Source organism: Protopterus annectens, chromosome 12.part0, assembly GCF_019279795.1.
Source record: "Protopterus annectens isolate FY-2018-M chromosome 12.part0, PAN1.0, whole genome shotgun sequence".
Taxonomy (NCBI): domain Eukaryota; kingdom Metazoa; phylum Chordata; order Ceratodontiformes; family Protopteridae; genus Protopterus; species Protopterus annectens.
In genome coordinates, this window is record NC_056746.1 from 338,079,265 (window position 1) to 338,100,604 (window position 21,340).

General features: G+C 39.8%; 1 long non-coding RNA gene across 1 annotated transcript in view; it reads right to left on the minus strand.

Annotated features, from left to right (window-relative positions):
- The window catches only part of LOC122816552, a 270,547-nt gene that overhangs the window by 96,311 nt on the left and 152,896 nt on the right, over nt 1–21,340 (minus strand). Inside the window, exon 2 of the long non-coding RNA XR_006367087.1 lies at nt 13,222–13,427. This is a non-coding gene — a long non-coding RNA (uncharacterized LOC122816552). The remainder of the gene's footprint in view (nt 1–13,221; nt 13,428–21,340) is intronic.

Here is a 21,340-nt window from a genome sequence, read left to right on the forward strand (position 1 = left end):
TTTTTGCAGGAGGGGCACCCCCTCCATTCCCCATGCAAACTATATATACCAACTCTGAGATTGCACTACAGTGAGGAAAATGGTAAATTTCTTGACCCACACTGTACCACAATCTCCATTCAAAAGCTTTGGGTTTTCAAAAACTCGATCATATGGTCTTGGCCATATGAATTTCGAGTTTTTGAAAACCTGATCAACTGATAGGGATCCATATATATGTACAGACAGAAGACAAAGGCACAGGCGCACACAGAAACACAGACAAAGGTACATGTCTACACCCTGTCAATACAAAAAGAGAAAAAATCCAGCTAAAATAAGGGGTTGGAGGCAGGGGTAGCTACTTCAACAGTGATCTATTAGAACTAATGTTTTTAGCACCTTTCTTAAAATTATAGCTTAAGACATAGGCACGTATACATTAATAGAAAACAAAACAAACCTTAACATTTTTTTAACATTTACACTCACTACATATTACATGTTTTCTTTCTTTATAACTACTTTTCTGTCTAACATTAGATAAAATGCTCAATTCCTGCCTTCCCTTAAACTTCACTCCTCCTCCTGTACATTGTTCTGCACATACTTCCATAAATTCCACTTCTATATAATTTGCTCCTTCCCTTTTCTAAAGATCCTTCTTCCAGTTCTTTACCTCTCTCACAGTTTTCAATACTTCAAAAATACAGCTGGTTTAGATTTTGATTTCCATCTTCTAGTAACTGATTTTTTGATAGCCAACAAATTAAACTCAAAAGGCCTTATTATATATACACAATTTAGATCCTGTGTCCCAGCTCCAAAGAATCCTTTACTTAGTTACGGCCATTTACTCCCCCAGTATTTGGCAGAGTGCTCTACAGAGAAGTTTTAAAACATGTCAACTCATTACACTCCCAAAAACATGCTCCCTGTTACCTCATTCATCTCCATCACACCTCCAACATTTGCTTTGTACCCAATAAAAAATCTTTGCAGTCTGGTTGGGATATAAAACTATGTATTGCAAACTCTTCCAAACAAAATCCTAAACCACCTTCATTTTGTTGTGTACTTTGGAGTACTACATATGCTCCCATTGTTCCCTTGTAAACTGCTTTTTCAGTCTCTCTTCCCAATCATTTATAATGTCCTCTGATTCTTATAGTTATCATGCAATATTTTATATGCCCTACTAATTATCCCCTTTTTAACTGGGGCTTCTGTTCTAGATTCAACTAAAAATTCTACCAGAGCAGGTCTTTCACATGGGACTCCTCATATTCCTTTCTCTCTGCCTGTACTCAAATATCAACCCCTGATAGGGAAGGCAGTGTCTAAAAACCTAACCTGAAGTCCACACTTCTTCTCATCCCACTCTGCTACCTTTCCCACTCTAGTTACTTGCTGCCAATACTGTGGTTCCTTTGCCAGTTTTCTACAGTAAATTTCAGCCCCCCTTTTGCCTATTTTCTGTACCCCTACCTGCAAAACCTCCTTTCGCCATTTCCATGTTGGCTTAATTCTTGGAATACTTTTTGAAAGTTAATGAATACTCTGCATGGTAGTTGCCATTCTCCTTAAGGATCTGCTTCAAAAATCCTACTCTATTTCTTGAACTTCCTCCTTGCTTCATCATTATCCCTTTCTACTTTGAATTACAACATTCTGCTTGTGTTATGTATACAAGTCCTACTTGTGTGACTCTAAAATAACTCTTCAAATCAGGTGATCTTAAACCACCTTGTGCTATTTGGGAAAATCAGCTTATCACAACTAACTTTTGCTCTCTTTTCCTCCCAGATAATTTTTTCAACTCTTTATTAGTTATTGTAACTTCTCATGTGGTTAAACAAACATTGGCCTGACCTGTATAAAAAAACTAAACTAACTAAAATTTTTCACTGCTCGTTTCTTTTTATCCATATCCATAAATAAGAGCTTCCAGTTTCTCAGTTTTTGTATTATCTTTTGTTTAATCTCTTCCCACATATCCTTAGCTGCTATAACAGAAGTCTTTAATCCATACTCCAAAATACTTCATCTTATGTTCCCATATTTTAAATATGGGTATTATTGAACAATGTCATGAGCGGACACAATTTATGTCTATAGCCTTTGTTTTAGCCTCATTAATATCCTAAAAAGGCTTGAAAGCACTACAGAATGTTCCAGAATACAAAGATGTCCTTCTTTGGATTCAAGTACAAAATATCTGCAAATAAAGCCACCTTTTGATTGCCATATCAATTATATGATATAATTTCTGTGCCCCTTATTTTCTTAATCAATGGCTCTAAATATAAAGCATATAACAAAGGGGACATAAGACATCCCCGCTTGGTTCCTCTGTTCAAACACAACTTATCCGAAATTAGCTCTCCCACTTTAATTCTTGCAGCTGATACTTCATATATCTTCCTAAGCAATCTTATTACAGTATTAGGGAATGCAAATGCTTCCACTGCCCTACTCATAACATCCTAGCTTACTCTATCAAATGCTTTCTCAGCATTAAGACCCACAAACAGCAGCAGCACTCTTACATTCTGCTCCCCTTTGAATCATTGCCTTTCTATTAATGTCAAAAGTTTGCCTCACCTCCACAAATCACATTAATCCATATCTATCAATTATAGCAACAACACTGCCATTCATTTGCCTAATACAGGCAAACACTTTATAATCCTGGTTTAAAACTGAAATGGGAGTATATGATGCTGGGATCTGATGGGTCTTTACCATCAGCGGGTAATGCAGCCACCACAGCTATCTTATAATATGTTGGTGCTTCCCAACCTTTTAAAATACTATTAAACAATGTTTTCCAGATCTATCACTTTCTTCCATCCTGATTTCCACAGGATTACCATGTGCTCATGGAGGGTTGCCTGCAGATTGATTATACATCATAGTTTTTAGCCCACCTCCTCCTATCTTAACTTGTTCAGCCTCACCTTCCTCTAATCTTAGCATAATTAAGTCTTCCATAAATATTTCTATTTTGCATTTTCCACATCTGCTTTACATAACTTTTCATAGAATTTATGAAATATCTCTAATACCTCTATAGGACCTCTAATTTCTTGTCGCAGGCTCCCTAAGTTTGGCAACAACTCTTTTCCCACGTCATTGTACTATCTTTTGTGCTCTGGAGTTACCAAAAAAAAAAAAAATAGTTGCTAAATAGCCATTTTTCTAAACTCATGCGTATTATCCAAATACTCCCGTATTTTTTCATAAGCAGTCTGCATTGCTTCTTTTGTTTTGTGAGATGCCTCTCTAAATATTTCCTATTACTTTTTAACCATATCTTTGTCTTATTTTTACCCTATTTTTAAACTCCATTTTCATTTCATCCCCCTCACTAGCTATCCCGTCTGAAGAAATTTATATCTTCCTTAATAACTCTTGAATAATCGCTACTACCCATTCATTAAAGTCCTCTCTCTTTCTCTAATAGAGTAGGTAAAAAGCACCAGAGTCCCATTTTTACTTCATTACCCTGCGTTTTTATGTATTAGCTTTTATCGGCGCACAATGTGAAACAGTTATCGGATGCGTGTCAAAGCTTTCAATTAAATGCACATGTTCCTGTGAAATATAATTACTATCCAGTGTAGTCCATTTATTGTACTTTGAGGAATAACATGTAAATTCAGAGTTCTTACTACGGAAATTTACATCTTCCATACCAAATATTTTCATACATTTCTTAAGAAGTCTACCCTCTTTTGTTATATTTTCCTTTCTAGGGCCCGTAAAAATTTACAATGATTCCTTCATGCATTTATAATTTACCTGTAATTTTCTCGTATAACAAAAGAGGGTAAAACCTCACTACTGCAAATAAAGTTCCAGTCCCCACCAGTAAGTAATATTCCCTGCTGAAACTGATTTTTACCAAAAATTTCTTAAGTTCCATAATAGCAGGTTTTGGTAGAATATAAATACATGCCAGAGTAATCCCCCTCACTAGACAATAGCCCCTTACTACCACACATCTACAATTTTTGATTTTTTTCCCTTTTTCTATCACTATTGAAGTTTAAGTAATCAGTATTACTGTTCCTCTTTTCCTTTGTTCCTGATATTCTGCTGAATATCCATCCTGCAACCCTTTGTCAAACTGAAATGCTCGTTTCTTTCCATGTATCTCATTGCTGCACTGCTGTCTGTACTTAATATAATTCAATACTCTTTCCTTTTTTGTCTATATCTTTAAGGCCATTTACATTCCAACATACTATGAACAGAGTGGCCATTACAATAAAAAGCTATTGTTCCCACTTATTCTACATGACATTTCTCTTTGAACGTGTATTTCCAACTTTCATTTTACATGCACACACACTAATGTTTGGCAGGGTTATCTTTAAAGTTACTTCTCATCTCCTTTTGAAACGGTCACATTTCTCAAGACGTTTGCTTTAATGAAAACCCTGAAACAATAACATTTTCAGACTACAACCATCTTCTATTAACTAAGAACAAACACAGAAAACTATGTACATTTTTAGCACATGAAGTTTTACCCTCAAGACAGGAACAGCATCCCCAAATAAACAGCTGCACGCACAGGCATAACCTAATATAAAATTAAGGTTGCCTAAGATAAACTGCATGATACAGCCTGTCAAGGTCCTGCTCAGGGTGTCTGCCACTACATTTTGCTCTGATGGAATCTAAGATGCTTGGAGGGTTAAGAAATGATGAAAAGCTAACTCCCAAGTAACCAATACCAGCCCACATATGAGGTACAACCTTGTACATCCATGCTTGTTGATATGCCTGAATGACTGTGATAATGTCTGTAATCACTTAAAGAGGTCTTGAGGACGAAAGGTAATAGAAAGACTTGAACAGCCACTGTCTCTTTTCAGCTGATGTGTTTTGGTCTGTCTGAAGGATTCCACAGACCTTGCACCTTTATCCCTCTGGAAAATGGTCCCGAAGCAAAATGTGATGAGTCAGTGGTGACAGATTAACTTGGGGTCTGGACAGAAGGGTTTAGGTGAACATGTAGCACAATGGACAGAAGGGTTTAGGTGAACATGTAGTACATTCTATAAGGCATCACAGAAATACAGTCCTGTGAGATGGAGTCAAGGAGGGCTTTGCAATATTCATCTGAAAGCCTAGATTGGTCAAAAGAAACATAACCTATATTAATGATTTCTGACATCTGGACAAGGACTTTGGAAAGACAAAGTTGTCTTAAGTAAGGAAAGATGTGACTATCATTCAGTCCGCAATAAGTTACGGCCAAGGATAGGCATTTTGTGAACAGTTCCTTGGAGCTGTAGATAAACCAAATGGTAATGCAGAAAATTGATAATGTGACCCCAAAACAGAGACTCTTAGAAATTTCCTGAAATCTATGGCTATGAGAATATGGTAGTAAGCATCTTTTAAGTGTAGAGTTAAGAGGTAAGAGTTTCTGTAAGGTCAACATTTTGAACTCTGGAGCTTTCACATACACATTTAGAAAGGAAAGATCCTAGTACTGGTCTTCAAGAAGCCTCTTTCTTTGGCACCAGAAACACTCAGTAATAGAAGCCTTAGCCTCTAGGACTTAAAGATAGTTGTTCTTGGACTCCTTGCGTCTGTAAATACTGAAGAACTGGTGGAAAATTTCTATTTGGTTTGGAGGGTGGGGAGTTATTCACCTTAAAGGAGGTTTTGTATCCAGTGACATCTGCAATCCTCCTCATCACTTTTAACACCTACAAGTCCAAAACAGATTTGTAAAGACATTGGCCTGGGAAGATGAAAGAGGGCAACATGTGTACTTATTCTGATGAAGTTTTGTTTTTGTCGATATATATAATAACCCCTGTATTTTTATTGCTGTTCTCTGCTTTGCTGCTGGTGTGTCATTAGCCTCCCGTGGAGGGCAAGGAATGTTGGCATTGTCATTCTGTACTGTTGGTCTGTCCCTTTTTCTAAAAGTACACCTATTTTTATTGTTGTTACCCTCCAGCCAACTCTCTCTCTTTTTTTTTTTCCTCATTTTGTTTGCCAGAGTGAGTGCAGGGGTTCCTCAAGGGGGTCATATTTGCCAGAAATTAAGTTCTTAGCAGACTGCTGCTCTCATGAAGTCCAAGAGATGCTTCTTTGAGATGACGAATACTGAAGAAAGATTCACTCTGACTGCTCTGTTCCCCTCCTATGGATTAGCCAATCAGTAGTCAGATTGAAGGGGTTAGGAAGGCACACCTTTCTGAAGCCATCCAGTTGTTGTTTCTTAGACAGAAAACAACCCATATAGCCTAAGAGCTACTACTGCAGTGGGAATGATGAACCTAGTTTAGTATATCTATGGACAATGTTCCTTCCTGCACTATCATTCTTTCCCCGTCACACACTCAATTATCCCGTTCAATATTTTATACACCCATGTAAAATACCCCTAACTCTCCGCTTTTACAGCGAAAGTAGACCACTCTCCCACCTTTTGCCTCTGTGTCATGGTCAACACGTACTACTACTGTATTCGCAAAGTGCAGTGGGTAGTAGGTGAGAAGATGAACATTGCTGGATAAGCTACAATTGGTCAGTGAAAGGCATTCCGCATCACTTGCTTGGGGTACTGCAGTACAGTAAAAATATCTGCTTCCAAGAAGACAAAGCCAACAAAGGGTGTGTGTGTTTGCGTGTATGTATATAACATACAAACTCCCTTAACCATAACTCCCTGGTACTCCATCAATTCCCCATTTCAAGTTTGCCTCATGAGAAAAATCATACAATTCTCTAAATATACTTCCAAAAAATGGAATATGATAACCAAGGAGAAAGCAAAAATCCAGAAGGTGGGAAATAACCTCAAATGACCACTCATCTAAAGAGGAAGACTCACCAAGTCAACAAGAAGGTGGGTGGGGGGCAGAAGGGCAGGAAGGTTAAACCAGAGACAGACAATATGGATCTATTGTTAAGGTGTGTACACAACTTTCTTATCCGATGTTGTCTGCTAAGTCTAGTCTGGCTTCAACCTGTGGGTCTGAGTCCCCAGCCATGAACATTCCTCAGAAGAAACAAAGGAAGGATATTACACAAAAATGTGGAGCCAAAAGAAGCCCTGGATGTAGACTGAATATCCCCTTTATAATGTGACAGAAAGGTGTGGTGACCTGGCCAAATAGCAGCTGCACAAATGTCACTCATTGATACTCCAGAAAAAAAAGCTGTAGAAGTAGCTATAGCTCTTGTTGAATGACCTTTAGTTTTGTGTGAAAGATTCTTGCCTTTCAAAGAATATGCAAACAAAATACAATCTGACAGCCACTTGAATAAAGTTACTAAGATACAGGTGAGCCCAGCCTGGACTTTTTGCAGACAAACAACTGACTGTATTTTCTGTCATCCTTGATACGGTCCAAAAAGAATCTCCATTGCCTATGTACATACAAACAGTGTAAAAGGTATTCACCTTTGTTGGAGAAATTAGGAAAAAAAAATACTGGAATGTAAATCGAACTGTTAAGATTATTCTTGGAAGCTACCTTTGGCAGAAAGGAAGGGTTTGTACAAACAGAAACCATATCTTCATGGAATACCAAATAACAGGGTGAAGAGTCAAGCATGTGCAACTCTGAAGCCCTTCTTGGGGAAGTAATCACTATCAAAAACAAAGTAATCCAAGACAATAACTTCAAGTTCAAAGTAGTTGAAGGTTTATATGGAGGGCCTGCAAGGACCTGTAGGATGAAGGGCAGATCCCATGGAGAAGCTGGGTCATGTACTGGGGGATGCAGTAGAAATATACCATTGAGGAATGCCTTGGAGATCTTGAGACATATTCTGCCAACATAAAAGTCAGAAATGACTGCTAACTGCATTTTAAGAGTAGAAAAGCTTGAACGTGAATGAAACAATTTGAGAAAATCCAAAATGGATTCAAAAAGGCAGAGAGAGAGTTGAGACATCAAGATCTGCCCACAGGACAAACTTTTTCCACTTATGGAATACATTTTCTAATGGATTCCTTCTGAGAAGACAATATATGAACCACCACCTGCAAAAGCTTGGGATTTCTGGCCATCAAGGGAACTGGAGGAACCATATGGTTAATTGAGGGACTGAAGATTGGGAGATCCAGGCCTGATGAATGAGAAATAACTTACAAAATGGGATCCAGTACCTGGGCCACTTCAGAAGAGGCCAAAGGAAGGGAAACCACATCTGACTAGACCAAAAGGGAGCAATGAGAATCACTGTAGCTCTTCAGTGGGCTGCTTTCTGTAGAAACTTTACCATCAAAGGTACTGGGGGATAAGTGTCTCAATAGCTGCTGCACTTGGTGTTAGACAGGGAGGCAATCAGATCGTAACACGGAGTGCTCCAACACAGCAAAATCCAAGCTGCCACTTTCAGATTTAAAGGCCACTCGTGAGATACTGCCAACTGCCAAACTCTTATTGCCTCCCAACAAAGAGGATAAGAACGTGTTCCCCCTGATTACTGAGATACCAGGCTACTGGACATACAGTCCCATCTGTATTGCAATCACACTGATGGTGTTGAACATCTGGGAGAGGTTTTGGTGGATAATATGGAACTTCTAAAATGAGAACGTAATAACCTCTGAACCCAAGCTTCTGAGGTGATGGCCTCCCAAGCTTTTGGGTGGAGAGCTAGATGACCCCAGACTGCCCAGCAGAGGACAGCAGCCGGGTAACTCTTCAGGATCACTGAAAGTGCCCACAGGAAAAGGCCCAGCGAAAGCCCTGATTCTGTGGACCACCCATGCCCCATGGGCAGCATCCTTTATGATTCCCTTCCGCCCTCAGATGGAACCTCTGAGGAGCATCCTGGAAAGAAAACTGTGATTTTCTGAAAAAGAGATGCCCCCCCCCCCTTGATTCCTTGAAAAGATTTGCTGGAGGGTAGAAAAGCATTCTCTGATGGCAGATAGAGTCTTCCCATCTGGCTCACTCCTTGTCAGAGTGTCTTTAACCTTTGGCCCAAACAAGGAGGACCTGTCAAAAGGGGCATTGATGAAACATGGCTTGAAATAGTCCACAAACTTACACAAATGCATCCAAGCATGGCACTGCAAGGCAATTCTGGAGCCTGCTGCTTGAAATGCCCCATCTGCAACATTCAAAATAAGTCTCACAGAAATGTTGGTGATCTAAACCATGGCAGACAACTGAGTCTCCAGCATCTTCTGTGTACCCAGAGACTGCTGTGTCTTGAGGGTACTTGACATTTCAGACACTAGGCCCCATTGAAGCCTTGTCAGTACAAAAGTGGGTGAGGCATAGGAACGTTTCTCTAACTGATCCAGCATCTGAGATTCCCTGTTTGGGTTGTGAATTGAGGAGGTCTCCTCAGAAATCTCCTCCTTTATGGCTGTCTCCACTACAGAGGCATTGATGGCAAGACCCTTCCTCCAATGAGGCCTGCCCTTGGGGGGGGGAGCAAGAACTTTATCCATCTTTCTAGGAGTGGGCTCCACTGTGTCGGGTTTCTTCTATGCCCTCCTGGGATACCAGGTCTATACGGATATTTGGAGGGGGAACCTCCCAAGGTGTGGATGGGCCTACGCCAAAGGCCTTCAGAAATAGTGACTCCTCCAGAGAGGGCGCTTCAGTGGTCCAGCCTCTGCACTGACAAAGCAGCTCCAATAAACTGTTGAATGAGGCGTCATCACTCAGAGATTTAGGGTAACCCTCCCTTTCTTGATGTCAGTATCCTCAGTTAGAGATTACTCCAGGGAATCTAGGTGCTTCCTCCCACACTATCTTCCCTGAAGCCTCCTGTTCTGACAAAGCCGGGGACGAACAGGAAGAGTCTGGAAGTTCACTGATGTGGGCCATCCCGGAACAGACTGATGACTGAATGCAGGTACTGAAGAAAAAGGGGATGGGATGCCAGCAAGAAAAATCTGACCCTTCTATCTACAGGAGAACATTCTCTCTACAATGTCACAGGCTGAGGTGGAGGCTGGCTTCTCAGTTCCGAATGTCCTGGCACCAGAGGGTACCAAGGAAGCTGCACCTTGACATGACATTGAGATCGGTGCTGAGCTGTCCAAAGCCAAAGCCCTGAGTGGAAGTGACAATCCTGAAAGCAGGGACCATCGCCCCCGACCCAGAAACTCCAGGTTCAATACTACTGCTCCGAGGTCCTGATGGCATCGAACAAGTTAGGTTAGAAGTTACCAAGGAAAAGAACAGAGACAAGACAGGCAAGCTGTCAAATCAGACTCGGTGGGTAGAAATTCAGCCGGCCCCAAAGACCTCAGATCCAAAGGGACCAAAGGATGAAACTTGAAGAATAGAGCCAAAGGTCCAAGTGCCAGATCCGAGACCTGAAGGGATAAAGGCATTTTCACCTCCAAAAAGGACCTCATCACCTGCTCCAGATCAGAGGTTTTGATGATGCTCACCGACCTTGATGACCAGATGGAAGAAGCCACTGAGGAAGGCATGGAGGGTCTGTGAAAACAAAATCCCATGTGCCAGATCTGAGCCGGGGTGAAGACTGTGAAGATTCTGGTAACAATAGTGGTGGGGTGCTCTGAGGAAAAAGGTGAAGCTGTCCTACCTGAAGGTGTCTCTTTGATCAAGAAGGTGCTTGGGATGTTAGGAGCCGGAGAAAAGATCTTGCTGGGTTTACTCAATTTAGTTGCCAAAGGCAATTGGCTCAGAGACGTTGGGGCACTCAAAAGTTGGGGTACCTTAGGATCCAGACAGCCTGAGGGAACAAGTTTAGTAGTAACAGCAAGGAAAACCTTTTATGCTCCCCTTTGATATTTCTGGAGTCTTACTGTCAGGGCTTCTCAGACCTAATCTTTGGAGCAGGGAAGAAGCTCTCCTTATAGACAGAGACAGAAGCAGAAGAGAGGTAAAAGCCCTTTCAGGAATAACTTGTTTCCATGCTCATTAATGGTCCTGGTGCCAAAACTCTCACAAATGGAATACCCGGTGTCCAGATGTGCCGGGCCCAAGCAATAGACACATTTTAAGTGAGCGTCCTGGGAAGACTTGTGCCTGCAAGAAATGCATATCTTAAAACCTTTATACATCTGTGTGAAACTACCTAAGCTACAAAACACACACAAACACACACACACAATAGTTAGACAAAAAGGCAGGGCAGGAAAAGGGGCTACTTAACTGCATTTATCTACCTAATTTACCGGGAAGGAAAAAGGACAAAGGATTACTGAGGGTAAGGAAGCAAAAACACTAACTTCTCTAAAAAGAAAAAGTAGAGCAGAGACAAGCTCAAGCTTGCAGACTGAATAGTGGCAAAATAGATATGGGGAGTTGATGGAGGAGGGGGGGAGTTATGTATAAGGGAGGCACAGCCAAACAGGTTAAAAACTTTAGAATTGGTTGAGGTCGGATCCGTAGTCCCACAGTTGGAAGCCAAATGGAGCAGACATCATCAAACTGAATATTTTTATTGCTGGCAGAAGTGATCTAACACTGATTTGATCACTTTCGCTGGTGTTACTACATTGTGGGAGGTCATAGAACAGCAGGGAGTGGTAGTTTGCCCTTTCCTCACTGTTAAGCAATCTCTGAGTTAGTGTATATATAATTAGTAAGGGGCGTGGGTGGCAGAGGTGGGCTTGCCATCTAGAAAAAAAACATGCTCCCACCCATCATTGTGAGTTTCAAATCCTTTGGACTGATGCTTTACCATTTGATATTTTTGTACTTAGATATTTTGAAGAACATCCACAAATTGTATATATATATATATATATATATATATATATATATATATATATATATATATATATATCTACGAACAAAACTTCTAGGTTACTTAAAAAAATAAATAAGGACACTGGAGACCAAACTCATGTTGAGCGCTTTTGTCCATTTATTAGTATCAGGACTTAATCAGAACTAAAGTGAAAACTCAAAAAGTAAGGCAGTAAAACAAATAAAACTTAAGCATGACAACAGTACAGATTCAGAAACCCAATCAAGTGAAGCAATAAAGTTGTAAACAGCAATAAACAAGAGGCTAGGTGTTGTTAAACATACCAGCGCAGATAACTGGAAACATTAATATTTTCATTTAAACCAGGGGCAGCTTCTGCATTCAAAAAAGGCTGCCATTTTAATTCTCTAAGTTCCAAATAAGCATCGCGATCACCAAATAAATTGTTTGAATGTTTTTGTACTTCTCTTCTAATAATTTTTTCATCAGTCGGTGTCTTTGTGATATATAACAGATGTGTGTGTGTGTGTGTGTGTGTGTGTGTGTGTGTGTGTGTGTGTGTGTGTGTGTATATATATATATATATATATATATATACACACACACACATATATATATCTATATATATATATATATATATATATATATATATATATATATATATATATATATATATAAAATCCCACTTCAGTGAAACTTCACTTTAACAAAAACACAGACTGCTGACATGCTTTCCCTGAGAAAGGAACCACTTGGCCACCATCGTGAAAAAACCCACACGGAACAAAACTAATCCACTAAAGTGAAACTTAAATATTTCAACTCCGAGATCGCACTTCATTGTAGAAAGGGCAAGGTTCAGTGTGGGAACGTGTAAGTCAGTTTCGATGATGTGGTTTTTTTGATGGATTAAAGTAGATCCATATATGGGTATGTGTCAATTCACCTAAAACCCATTTCACCTACACTCATTTCACTGAGACCAAATCACCTAAAGTTAATTTCACCTAAAACTCATTTCACTGACCAGTAGTATTCTAATGAAATTGAAAGGTGTACATCCTTTTCCCCACTGTAGTGCAATCCTGGCGTTAGATTATATATTAAAGGGGGTGTGGGGGGTGTAGCCCCCCACCTAGTTGTCTTTTACCAAATAATGGAAAACAAAACCAGACATGAAACCAAAATAAGTGGGGTCTATGCCCCCGCACACCCCCCCTTAATATATATACTAACTCCAGGATCGCACTACAGTGAGGAAAAGGACATATACCTTTCACTTGCCTTACTGTACTACTTGTCAGTGAAATGAGTTTTTGGTGAAATGGACTTTAGGTGATTTGGTCTCAGTGAAATGAGTTTAGGTGAAATGGGTTTTAGGTGAAGTGACACATACCCATATATATATATATATATATATGTGTGTGTGCGTGTGTGTGTGTTTGTATACACACACACAAATAAGTTTTACATGTGTATCACACCATATACAATCACACATGTAAAATGAAAGAAAAAAACATAACTATACAGTACGTGAGCACATACCTGCTTTCTGTCCTTTTTTGAGTTTCTTCGCTTTCTGAGGCTTTTTAGTACAAAATTCTACCACATCATTTCCAAACCCAGCTTCAGAAGAGTCTTCAGTTAGATGGTCACTGCTGCTGTCAATAATCTGTCCTTCCTCGAGTTCATCTGTTCCAGCCTCTTCCTGTATTGGGCTCATACTTCTCTTCCCCAGTACAGGTGCTAGTCTATAAGCAAGAACACAGAAAAAGTATCAAAGATAATGAACTGTCCAATTACAGCTATATACCTCTGATAACATTAGTTATCTTCACTTGCAGTATCCACAGATTTTACAGATAGACTACTGAATAGAATTCAACTCCTGGAGTTCTCCTAGTGATATTCAGATAAGGTGTCACATTACCTGCAACTTAAACTGGCATCACCTCCATGTGAATTAATGGGCATGCTCTGTACCATTTTTGATACATGATCCCATCCACTCATAACTAACCAGTTTACCTGGAGCAGTGCTCCAAGCCAGTAAATACAACAAATAAAATAAAAATGGTTTCCAAATACCAATACAACTACTCTCCCCCTCCCATCCATTCCCTGCCTTTACCCTCCATCCTATACATTATCGTGGATGAGAAGCTTTCCTACTTCAAAAACGAAAGTTTCAGAATAAGATCAGACAAATGGTAGGGGAGGTCATCTGTTAGAAGACAAAAAGTGCTGGGACACTCCCCTCCCCTCCATATGATGCCTTCCATCCCCAAAGCTCAGGAAGCCATAATAAAGCCAAGTCTTGGAACAGCTTCTGCAGTATGGGCCCAAACAGAAGGGTTCCTATCATTTTTTTTTCATTAGTAATATTTTGGCCTTCCTCCGAAAGCCAGAAAAAGGACTCTCAATCTCCAAAATTATAAAACTCCTTTGTACTATCACTACTTAATTTAGTTCACTTGCTTCCACTGTCTGCTGATAATCAGATCCCCACTTCTCAGCCAAATGACTCATTTGTGATCGCTTCAGAAAGAGAACGAGTCAGCTGAAACGATTATTTAAGCAACCATCAGGAGTAACGTAAATTTTGTTTTTTCCTTTCTGTCCCCCCCATCCCTGTTCGCGCAAGTGCACGCACGCGCACACACACACACACACACACACACACACACACACACACACACACACACACACACACACACACACACACACACACACACACCTGTGTAAGGGAAGGGTGAATGCAAAGTGCTACCCACAATGGAAGCTCTTTACTTCTTCAAGGAACACTGCCATTAAGCATCCTCATCCATAAACCAGAAAGCAAGTCATTTTCCTGGTCTCCACCAAGGAAACTGCACATATCTGGTGTCCTTAAGTGCACACAACCCTCCCACCCCCGAAAAAAAAAGAGAAAACTGGATAATGCACCTTCAACTCCTCTCCCTCCACTACCTAGCTCTTCTACTGTAAAGGCTGTTAATTAAAATCCAATCATCTGGGTTGTAGTCAGGGGCTTTATCCATATGAGGTACACCACCAGCCTCACCTCCCGAAACGTTATGAGCTTAAAAACATACCTTCTCACTCTGGCTTTGCTGGAACAATCTTTTTATTAACGGCCACACATTATGACAGGAGAAGACCTTGTCGTTCTCTCCCACACAAAAATATTAGCTGTGAAATTGTAGGGACTAGGTAAAATGTTTATGTAGGCATACTTTTTAGTAAGCTTGTCTGGGAATATTATGTCAGTAAACAATTAAATCCAAAATGAAAAATCTTACAGTTATAAACACAACCTAATCTTCCCTACCTGTGTACTTTCTTTGGAAGTTGGCTGGGAAGGTATAACAGAAAACCAAACTCTTCTTGCAACAAGAAACCCAAAAACATTGCACAATGTCCTCTCCATTTTATCATGTCTCAGAGATCCTGGGTTAGGAAAGACTCCAGCTCCACTTTGGAGACATTTGTAAAATCATAGTACATCTACCACACTACATCCATTGGAGGAACTGATATCAAGAACTATACAGAAAAATGTGAAAAAAAATGTATTACTGAAATAAATGATCTCTATGCAGGCCAGGTTTACATGACTTGTTTCAAAAATACCTTTGTGATGTTAAAAATATATATGAAAAAATGGACTGTTATATTAAATGCTGGAGGTTTTAAATGAGATTTTATAAAGACTTTCTATACGGATATACTGACCATGTGATGAAGGTTACTATTTATTGGAAATATACTGCAATAGTGACCCTTCTGATTAACATTACAAAATTATAACAAATGTATATATGTGTGTGTTTTATATATATATATATATATATATATATATATATATATATATATATATAAGAAACAAGAAAAATAAAATGAAAGCTGCCCTTGAAGTCGGTTTCCTTTCTTTGTGCTTTTACCGACATACTTCAAGGAAGAATGAAGAGGGCAGTAGTACGCAGAGTGGAAGGAAGCAAGTTCTCCTTAAAACCACATGCACACAACATAGCTCTCTGTCTTATTTTAGGAGTGCGTTCATATGAGAAACTGAAAACTGGGAAGCCCGATTCCTGAAACTCAAAATCAAACTGTGCCACAAGGAATAAAACAAACAAGGAGTCTTAGACCAGAAAAAAATAGGTTCATAGGTGGTTACTAGGCTACTGACCTGAAGGTCTTTATAAGTCTAGCCGTGTGTAACCAATATAATACTAAAGAAGCACAATATAAAGGATCTTGCCAAAACTCGTGATCTTAGTCGGCAATGACCGCCCATACCTAGGAGGGTCCTAGGTGAAATCCTTGTCAGGAATTTACGGTTTCCCATCCATTCATCCAGGCTATGCTTAAAGAGGGTCATAGAGGGGATCTGTTTGATGTTAATTGGTAGCCTCTTCCAGAGGACTGATGGCCTCTGAGAGACATATCTCTCTCTCTCCAGCAGGTCCTATTTATGTTGCAGGCCAGTTAAGGTCCCTGGAGCGGGCGACTCTTGTCCCATCTGACTTGCAGACACGCATTTCCATTAGGTTTGGATCCAAGATTGCTCTGTAGGCCAGTCACAAGTCTCCTCCAAGTAGTCTGCATGCTATGTTAACATCCGGGAACCTTTGTGCGAGCATGGTGGTACTTGTATAAGTTTCCCAGTCAATGGAGGGATAGTTAAAATTGCCCATGATTTGAGTGTTTGGTTCTAATTTGATTGACTCAAGTATGTCCAAATAAGCAGCGTGGGTATCTTGGTACATTGAAGGAGGCCTATAGCTAATGGTGACTTAAAATACTTGTAATCTTATCCGCAGTTAGTTGAACATGGTGCAACTCCACTGAGTTTTCCTGTCTAACCAGTCTAGAGGTATAATTATTTTTGATGAAGAGAGATACTCCACCTCCTTTGGCTTCGCACGTTCATTTTGCGCTCTGAAAGTGTGGAAGGCATTGTAGCCTTGCAAGGTCAGGGTACTCTCTGTGGCCCTGGACCAAATTTCTGTGACAGCACAGACATCAACATCCTCCAAGGAGAGGAATGCTTCCAGAGAGTGCAGTTTCTGATTTAAACTCTTACTGTTTAGCAGCATAACCTTTAATATATTTGAGAGTGATATTTTCACATCAGAAATTTTGTTCTTGAGACCTTGCCTAAAAAAGGCACTATGAGGTAGGCAAATGCCTTGGCTAGTAACTGAAAGCCTATAGGTGACAGATGAAGACCATCTCTGGCAAAGCAGCATGGTCCATCAACCATGTCATCCCAGGCTGACAGGAACTGGACCACGTTAGAATGACACCAGAAACTAAGCCAATTGTTGAAGTCAATCATTTTTTGTTTATACTGTGGTATCATCCTAGGTGAGGGTAGAATGCCGCTCAAGGCTAGAGACATACCTGCCTAAGACACATTCAGAGAGCTCAATCATGTCTCTCTTCATATAGTCCAGTGAGGTACATCTTAAGTCATCCACACCAGCATAACTATGACGGAGTCATAACGGTACTTGTTGAGAGACTTGAGTGCATGTGTGATCTGATGGATCCTGGCACTCGAGAGACAGCAGACCGTAACGTTTTCCTTGTCCAGCCTGGTGAGTGGGACATCTGCGTGTCTCACAATGGAGTCATCCATGACTAAAAAATGTGGTTTAGATGTGCTTTGCTTTAAGGGCTTATTTGGTGAGACACTGATGCTTGTGTTTTTGTGTCTATTGAGTTCTGTAGATGCTGTATTAGATTTAACATGTTTGTATTTGGATGGTCTCTGTTGTTTAAGTAAATTTATGGTGAGTACCTCCGCATATGATGGTTTATGTGTTGAGTACATAGTTTGCGTATGAGGTGTAGTACGACAGTTGACAACTTGGTCAGTGATACTGTTCTGTGCGTGAGAGAGCAAGGATTCCAGATTCTTAGTGTAGATACGTCTCTCAAAAATTGCACTTGGGTGATTTAGGAGTAAAGGGTTGACAGTGTACCTGAGGCAGTTGCTACACTGCCTCAGGATACCCATGTTAATCAGGCTGGTAGGAGAAATGGAGGGAAGCTGACCATCCATAATACTAGGTTACAGCCTGTTTTTACAGTGGGGACAGAAAATGGAGGGGTGTGGTATAACTGTGTTTCCAAGTGGGGTCTATACTAATGGGGTACTCTATAAAGGGTTTATACCAGCAGGCATTATCTAAATGGTATGAGACTATTGTGGATTGGGGACTTCTTAAGGGGCAAAAGTGCAACTGAGGTGCTCTCTGAGCAGCTGAACCCAATTTAAGAACTTCTCGGGGAGATCATGGGCAGCTACTAAGGGAAAATTTATCTAATGAAGTTTTTGCTTCTATAACCACCCAGTGAGTACCGCCACTAAGTGCTAGTGCACTAAGCGTAAATAGATAAATACAGCAGATTAGTGGTCGGTCACCTAACTCTGTGGAGCTGTGTTAAAACAGCAGCAAACACACGCAAATGTGGGGCTTATGTAGCAAAAGTAGCAAATTGAATTAAACAATTTAACCAATACAAAGCTAAAACTGAGCTTTGTTCCAGCAATCTTCAAGCAGATGAGTCCTAACTGCACTCTCCTGCCACAAGGGTGAGGGGGCCCCTCTCCAACAAAAGATAGCCTGGTTTAGTGCTCAATTTAACTACAGAACCAGATTCAGCAGGTTTGAATCTAGTCTATGCTACAGCATACAAAAAGTGCAACAAATGAGCAAGAACAGTTTTAAAAATTCAGCATCACTGCATCTAGTTCCATAACATTTCATCTGCCCAGAAACATGGAAGTGAAACCGTTTTATTACCAAACAGCAGATTTGTGAAGAACAGAGGAATTCATTGTCCATACAATCAGAATAGTGGACATATTTAAACAGCAGCTATTTTAACAGTTATAAAGAATACTGATTTTCAAGATCTCAGCTAAACTTTGCAATTACACTGCTCTGCAAATCTCCTATTACTTCGCTGCCTGCTGCTCTTTTAGTATTAAGAATTCATTGTACTGATCACTTGATATTAACTTTTGTTTCTTGGCTCCATCTGTACAATGACCATGCATTTGCATAGTGCTTGCTACCTACTTGTAAATGTGCAACTTGCAATGTTAGAGTAAACTCATTTCTCCACTTGTGTATGAACTTCATTTTCTTTGTATTTTGTGACAATGCAGAAATCCTTTTACATACTTTAAACTCAAAATGAATGCACTTCTTTAAACATTTTTTATACAGCTTGTGTATCAAACTTTCTGTGTGTGTGTGTGTGTGTGTGTGTATATATATATATATATATATATATATATATATATATATATATATATATATATATACACACACACACACACACATATAGACATACATACACAGAGATATACACAGATACATAAATATGTACAAATCTGCAGTTGCCAAGAGGCTTGGGGTCATGACAAAAAGGATCTAAGGGCTAGTTCACTCACTTGGTTAATTGACTGTATAATTCATAAAATAAACAAAAATAATTTACTGTAAAGAAACAAGAAGTAGATTTGGAGTGTTTGTAAGTTACACATTTTACCAAAAGGCTTCTGTATACAGCACCTTCTGTTCATCACCAACACCATTATGAATCACACTTCTCCAAATACAAAGAAAAACTATAGAATTCATAATGGAAAGGTTTATTATGGTCAAAACCTAGGGGTCTTGAACTCCCCACCCCCAAAAGTTACCTCTGAATCAGACAGAAAAAAATTAGAAGCGTTAAACATAAATTTACTACTGTCTTGCAAAATTACAATAGTTAATGTAGGCTTCCAAGTCAACTTTGCCTCGTAACCTGCCCAGAAGGGTTAGCTGAATATTTGTACAGCAGCTCTCACCACAAACTGCTATTGCATCAGTACAAAAAACACTTCTGCAATTTACATACAGTTAGATTCAAAAGCCATTTTCCAACCACATTAAACTGACCCAGCCCCTAATGTGGTACTACAAAAACAATACAAATGGCTCTACCACTAAAATGAGTGGCAAGACAGAAATTAGTGAAAAGTCACTAGCAAATGGCTAGGGGATGCTGCCAGTACTGATCTCTCTGACCCAGTGACTGCTTCTAACAGCTAAGAAAACGAAGAAAAATGTTCCATACATAAGCTGTGCATATAACTATGAAGGTGATGTGTAATAGTACAATCTGTGAATGAAACACCATGAGTTAGAAATTTTGAAAATGAGTAACCACAGATAGTCAGTCAACACTACGACAGTGAAAAATTCCAATTCTCATACAGGTTTGCAACTTGCATCCACTATAGGGCTACCAATGGTAAAATGCTTTGCATTTCTAGCACAAACTCAGGTTAAGTAGAACTGTAATCATAACTGAACAAAGTTACTGTATGCTTTCTAGCAGCAAAGCCACTTTCACCAAGATCACTGTGCATAGTCGCATAAAAGACACAGAAGAATCTACCTGTCGCTGCTGACTCACTTTTGCTTTTCATATCAGGTAGCCTGGCCATCACAGTCAGTACAGCATGAGACCCTTATTCACAGGGTTGTGGGTTTGAGCCCCACTTTGGGAGATTCCCCAAGTCCGGCAGTTATTGCAGAGGGTTAAGGGCACGTTCCTGTGGTACAGGGTTTGATTACCTCAACCCTTATTTGCCTACTGTGTGACCTTGAACAAATCACTTCAATCAACCAGACATGCTTTGGGACAACTGGAGATTTGGGCTACGCTCCTCAATGGTCCCCTGAACTGCAAGCCTTGTAACTAGCTATGAACGTATGAATGTTCAAGACTGGGTAAACAATTTCATGTGCTGGCTAGATTCCCAAGAAGCCCTAGGAGACTCCCAAAAGGGTTTTAGTGCTTTTGGGCTCTGCACCCCCCCCCCAAGTCATCTGGAAAAATGAGTTACAGATTACTTGCATCTCCATGACCTGTCCCACTCCAGTATCACATGTCAAGCAAGTACTGGTCAGACTAATGTTATTGCATGAAGACCAGGCAGAGTTGTCCTCCAAGCATACCTGTCATGCAAGCTAACAAGCATCAAAACTGTATAAACTAATTACTGAACTAATACCAAAGTACACTGAAGAAAATTTAGAGACCCTTTTACCCAAAGCAAGTCCTGTTATGTTACTTGCTGCAAAAGTCATCTTGAAGAAAAGTTTGTTTATAACAGAAACTGATATGTAATCCATTGTTATATTAATCTGTTCAGGAGAGTAATCAAACACTGTCCATGAAACATAGAGAAAGAAAACAAAGTATATCAATACAGACAGTCATATGCATCAATCGAGTGCCTAGAAATTTGGGTCTCTGCTATGAGAGATGCATCATAGTCTCAGACTACTAAAACGTTTCTGCTCCTATGGGGTACTAGGCCACTTGGCTTATGTCTTTCTTTTGATGCTCTGATCAGATCCAGAATAAAAGACCAGTGTGAAACTACAGTTCCTGTGAATATATATACACATTTTGTGTTTTTTTTTTTTGGAAGAACAGTTAAGTTACGCAAGAGATGCACACACCAACAGAAAATGAAGCAATTGCTTGTTTTAGAGCTATGTTTCACTGTTATGTATGAACACCACTGACAGAAAATGAAGCACAGAAGTCTGGGAAAATAGTTTATTTTTTATCCTCTTTTAGT